Source organism: Arachis hypogaea, chromosome 9, assembly GCF_003086295.3.
Source record: "Arachis hypogaea cultivar Tifrunner chromosome 9, arahy.Tifrunner.gnm2.J5K5, whole genome shotgun sequence".
In the NCBI taxonomy this organism is placed as follows: domain Eukaryota; kingdom Viridiplantae; phylum Streptophyta; class Magnoliopsida; order Fabales; family Fabaceae; genus Arachis; species Arachis hypogaea.
In genome coordinates, this window is record NC_092044.1 from 89,051,076 (window position 1) to 89,057,119 (window position 6,044).

The window sequence follows — 6,044 nt, forward strand, 5'->3', positions numbered from 1 at the left end:
CAAACTCATAGTAAAGTCCAGAAAAGTGAATTTTAACTAAAAACTAATAAAAATATACTAAAAACTAACTATATCATACCAAAAACATACTAAAAACAATGCCAAAAAGCATACAAATTATCCGCTCATCACAACACCAAACTTAAATTGTTGCTTGTCCTCAAGCAACTGAAAATCAAATAAGATAAAAAGAAGAGAATATGCAATGAATTCCAAAAACATCTATGAAGATCAGTATTAATTAGATGAGCGGGGCTTTTAGCTTTTTGCCTCTGAATAGTTTTGGCATCTCACTCTATCCTTTGAAATTCAGAATGATTGGCTTCTTTAGGGACTTAGAATCCAGATAGTGTTAATGATTCTCCTAGTAAGGTATGATGATTCTTGAACATAGCTGCTTTTTGAGTCTTGGCCGTGGCCCAAAGCACTCTGTCTTCCAGTATTACCACCGGATACATACATGCCACAGACACATAATTGGGTGAACCTTTTCAGATTGTGACTCAGCTTTGCTAAAGTCCCCAACTAGAGGTGTCCAGGGTTCTTAAGCACACTCTTATTGCCTTGGATCACAACCTTATTTCTTTCTTTTTCTTTCTTTTTTTTTCGTTTTTTTTAAATAGTAATGCTTTTTCTTGCTTCAAGAATCATTGTAATGATTTTTCAGATCCTCAGTAACATGTCTCCTTTTTCATCATTCTTTCAAGAGCCAACATTCATGAACCACAAATTCAAGATACATATGCACTGTTCAAGCATACATTCAGAAAACAAAAATATTGCCACCACATCAAAATAATTAAACTGTTATAAAATTCAAAATTCATGCAATTCTTTCCTTTTCAATTTAAGCACGTTTTTATTCAAGAAAGGTGATGGATTCATAGGACATTCATAACTTTAAGGCATAGACACTAAGACACTAATGATCACAAGATACAAACATAGATAAACATAAGCACTAAAATTCGAAAAATAGAAGAATAAAGAACAAGGAAATCAAGGAACGGGTCCACCTTAGTGATGGCGGCTCTTCCTTCCTCTTGAAGATCCTATGGAGTGCTTGAGCTCCTCAATGTCTCTTCCTTGTCTTTGTTGCTCCTCCCTCATGATTCTTTGGTCTTCTCTAATTTCATGAAGAATGATGGAGTGGTCTTGGTGCTCCACCCTTAGTTGTCCCATGTTGGAACTCAATTCTCCTAGGGAGGTGTTTAATTGCTCCCAATAGTTTTGTGGAGGAAAGTGCATCCCTTGAGGAATCTCAGGGATCTCATGATGAGTGGGGTCTCTTGTGTGCTCCATCCTCTTCTTGGTGATGGGCTTGTCCTCATCAATGGGGATGTCTCCCTCTATGTCAACTCCAACTGAATAACAGAGGTGACAAATGAGATGAGGGAAGGCTAACCTTGCCAAGGTAGAGGACTTGTCCGCCACCTTATAGAGTTCTTGGGCTATAACCTCATGAACTTCTATTTCTTCTCCAATCATGATGCTATGGATCATGATAGCCCGGTCTATGGTAACTTCGGACCAGTTGCTAGTGGGAATGATTGAGCGTTGGATAAACTCCAACCATCCTCTAGCCACGGGCTTGAGGTCATGCCTTCTCAATTGAACCGGCTTCCCTCTTGAATCTCTCTTCCATTGGGCGCCCTCTTCACATATGACTGTGAGGACTTGGTCCAACCTTTGATCAAAGTTGACCCTTCTAGTGTAGGGATGTTCATCTCCTTGCATCATGGGCAAGTTGAACGCCACCCTCACACTTTCCGGACTAAAATCCAAGTATTTCCCCCGAACGATAGTAAGATAATTCTTTGGATCCGAGTTCACACTTTGGTCATGGTTCTTGGTGATCCATGCATTGGCATAGAACTCTTGAACCATCAAGATTCCGACTTGTTGAATGGGGTTGGTAAGAACTTCCCAACCTCTTCTTCAGATCTCATGTCGGATCTCCGGATATTCACCCTTTTTGAGTGAAAAAGGGACCTCGGGGATCACCTTTTTCAAGGCCACAACTTCATAGAAGTGGTCTTGATGCACCCTTGAGATGAATCTTTCCATCTCCCACGACTCGGAGGTGGAAGCTTTTGCCTTCCCTTTCCTCTTTCTAGAGGTTTCTCCGGCCTTGGATGTCATAAATGGTTATGGAAAAACAAAAAGCAACGCTTTTACCACACCAAACTTAAAAGGTTTGCTCGTCCTCGAGCAAAAGAAGAAAGAAGAGAGTAGAAGAAGAAGAAATGAGGGGAAAAGGAATGGCTTTTGTTTTCGGCCAAGAAGGGGAGAAGTGGTGTGTATGTGGTGGTGAAAATGAAGGAGTGAAGGAGGGTTTATATAGGAGAAGGAGAAGGGTAGGGTTCGGCCATTTGAGGGTGGGTTAGGGTGGGAAAGTGGTTTGAATTTGAATGGTGAGGTAGGTGGGGTTTTATGAGGGATGGATGTGAGTGGTGAAGAGAAAGATGGGATTTGATAGGTGAAGGGTTTTTGGGGAAGAGGTGTTGAGGTGATTGGTGAATGGGTGAAGAAGAGAGAGAGAGTGGTAGGGTAGGTGGGGATCCTGTGGGGTCCACAGATCCTGAGGTGTCAAGGAAAAGTCATCCCTACACCATATGGCATTCAAAATCACGTTTTGAGCCATTTCTGGCGTTAAACGCCGGGCTGGTGCCCATTTCTGGCGTTTAACGCCAGCTTCTTGCCCCTTTCTGGCGTTTAACGCCAGTCTGGTGCCCCTTTCTGGCGTTAAACGCCCAGAATGGTGCCAGACTGGGCGTTAAACGCCCAACAGCTAACCTCACTGGCGTTTAAACGCCAGTGGGTGCGTCCTCCAGGGTGTGCTGTTTTTCTTCCTATTTTTCATTCTGTTTTTGCTTTTTTTATTGATTTTGTGACTTCTCATGATCATCAACCTACAAAAAAGAGAAAATAACAAAATAAAATAGATAAAATATAACATTGGGTTGCCTCCCAACAAGCGCTTCTTTAATGTCAGTAGCTTGACAGAGGACTCTCATGGAGCCTCAGAAATGCTCAGAGCTATGTTGGGACCTCCCAACACCAAACTTAGAGTTTGAATGTGGGGGTTCAACACCAAACTTAGAGTTTGGTTGTGGCCTCCCAACACCAAACTTAGAGTTTGACTGTGGGGGCTCTGTTTGTCTCTGATTTGAGAGAAGCTCTTCATGCTTCCTCTCCATGATGATAGAGGGATATCCTTGAGCCTTAAACATAAGGGATTCTTCATTCACTTGAATGATCAACTCTCCTCTATCAACATCAATCACAGCCTTTGCAGTGGCTAGGAAGGGTCTGCCAAGGATGATGGATTCATCCATGCACTTCCCAGTCTCTAGGACTATGAAATCAGTATGGATGTAATGGTCTTCAACTTTAACCAGAACATCCTCTACAAGTCCATGGGCTTGTTTTCTTGAGTTGTCTGTCATCTCTAGTGAGATTTTTGCAGCTTGCACCTCAGAGATTCCTAATTTCTCCATTACAGAGAGAGGCATGAGGTTTACACTTGACCCTAAGTCACACAAGGCCTTCTTGAAGGTCATGGTGCCTATGGTACAAGGTATTGAAAACTTCCCAGGATCCTGTCTCTTTTGAGGCAGTTTCTGCCTAGACAAGTCATCCAGTTCTTTGGTGAGCAAAGGGGGTTCATCCTCCCAAGTCTCATTTCCAAATAACTTGTCATTTAGCTCCATGATTGCTCCAAGGTATTTAGCAACTTGCTCTTCAGTGACATACTCATCCTCTTCAGAGGAAGAATACTCATCAGAGCTCATGAATGGCAGAAGTAAGTCCAATGGAATCTCTATGGTCTCAGTTTGAGCCTCAGATTCCCATGGTTCCTCATTGGGGAACTCATTGGAGGCTAGTGGACGCCCAGTGAGGCCTTCCTCAGTGGCGTTCACTGCCCCTTCTTCCTCCCAAAATTCGGCCATGTTGATGGCCTTGCACTCTCCTTTTGGATTTTCTTCTGTATTGCTTGGGAGAGTACTAGGAGGGAGTTCAGTAATTTTCTTGCTCAGCTGACCCACTTGTCCTTCCAAATTTCTGATGGAAGACCTTGTTTCAGTCATGAAACTTTAAGTGGTTTTGATTAGATCAGAGACCATGGTTGCTAAGTCAGAGGTATTCTGCTTAGAACTCTCTGTCTGTTGCTGAGAAGATGATGGAAAAGGCTTGCTATTGCTAAACCTGTTTCTTCCACCATTATTGTTATTGAAACCTTGTTGAGGTCTCTGTTGATCCTTCCATGAAAGATTTGGATGATTCCTCCATGAAGGATTGTAGGTGTTTCCATAGGGTTCTCCCATGTAATTCACCTCTTCTATTGAAGGGTTCTCAGGATCATAAGCTTCTTCCTCAGATGAAGCCTCCTTAGTACTGCTTGGTGCATTTTGCATTCCAGACAGACTTTGAGAAATCATATTGACTTGTTGGGTCAATATTTTGTTCTGTGCCAATATGGCATTCAGAGTGTCAATCTCAAGAACCCCTTTCTTCTGACTAGTCCCATTGTTCACAGGATTTCTTTCAGAAGTGTACATGAATTGGTTATTTGCAACCATTTCAATCAGTTCTTGAGCTTCAGTAGGCGTCTTCTTCAGATGAAGAGATCCTCCTGCAGAGCTATCCAAAGACATCTTGGATAGTTCAGAGAGACCATCATAGAAAATACCTATGATGCTCCATTCAGAAAGCATATCAGAAGGACACTTTCTGATTAATTGTTTGTATCTTTCCCAAGCTTCATAGAGGGATTCTCCTTCCTTCTGTCTGAAGGTTTGGACTTCCACTCTAAGCTTACTCAATTTTTGAGGTGGGAAGAACTTTGCCAAGAAGGCATTGACTAGCTTTTCCCAAGAGTCCAGGCTTTCTTTAGGTTGTGAGTCCAACCATGTCCTAGCTCTGTCTCTTACAGCAAAAGGAAATAGCATAAGTCTGTAGACCTCAGGGTCAACCCCATTAGTCTTGACAGTGTCACAGATTTGCAAGAACTCAGCTAAAAACTGATGAGGATCTTCCAGTGGAAGTCCATGGAACTTGCAATTCTGTTGCATTAGAGAAACTAATTGAGGCTTAAGCTCAAAGTTGTTTGCTCCAATGGCAGGGATAGAGATGCTTCTCCCATAGAAATCGGGAGTAGGTGCAGTAAAGTCACCCAGCACCTTCCTTGCATTGTTGGCATTGTTGTTTTCGGCTGCCATGTGTTCTTCTTCCTTGGAGAATTCGGTCAGGTCCTTTAAAGAGAGTTGTGCTTTGGCTTCTCTTAGCTTTCTCTTCAAGGTCCTTTCAGGTTCAGGATCAGCCTCAACAAGAATGCCTTTGTCTTTGCTCCTGCTCATAAGAAAGAGAAGGGAACAAGACAATGTGGAATCCTCTATGTCACAGTATAGAGATTCCTTGAAGTGTCAGAGGAAAAGAAGAGTAGAAGACAGAAGTAGAAAATTCGAACTTATCAAAGGAGATGGAGTTCGAATTTTGCATTAAGGAATAGTGTTAGTCCATAAATAGAAGGATGTGAGAAGAAGGGAAGTGATTTTCGAAAATTAAGTAAAAATTTTGAAAACATTTTTGAAAAACATTACTTAATTTTCGAAAATGAAAGTGGGAAAGAAGTGAAGTGATTTTTGGAAAAGATTTTTGAAATTAGAAATCAAAGAGATTTGATTGAAAATTATTTTGAAAAGGATGTGGTTAAGAAAATATGATTGGTTTTAAAAAGATGTGATTGAGAAGATATGATTTGAAAAACATTTTAAAAAGATTTGATTTTGAAAATTAAAAACTTGGCTAACAAGAAAAGATATGATTCAAACATTAAACCTTTCTCAACAGAAAAGGCAACATACTTGAAATGTTGAATCAAATCATTAATTGGTAGCAAGTATCTTTGAAAAAAGAAAGAAATTAAATTTGAAAGAGATTTGATTGAAAAGATATGATTTGAAAAAGATTTGATTTTGAAAAATTTTGAAAACTGAAAAAAATTGCATTGAAAAACAGAATCTTCCCCCTTGTGTCATCCT

The 6,044-nt window shown here is 40.8% G+C and overlaps 1 non-coding gene across 1 annotated transcript; it reads left to right on the forward strand.

The window, feature by feature from the left end:
* Window positions 1-4,712: 4,712 nt before the first annotated feature.
* Window positions 4,713-4,820, forward strand: LOC112713975 (small nucleolar RNA R71). Its single transcript, XR_003158935.1, has one exon. It is a non-coding gene; the product is annotated as a small nucleolar RNA R71 (small nucleolar RNA).
* Window positions 4,821-6,044: the final 1,224 nt, after the last annotated feature.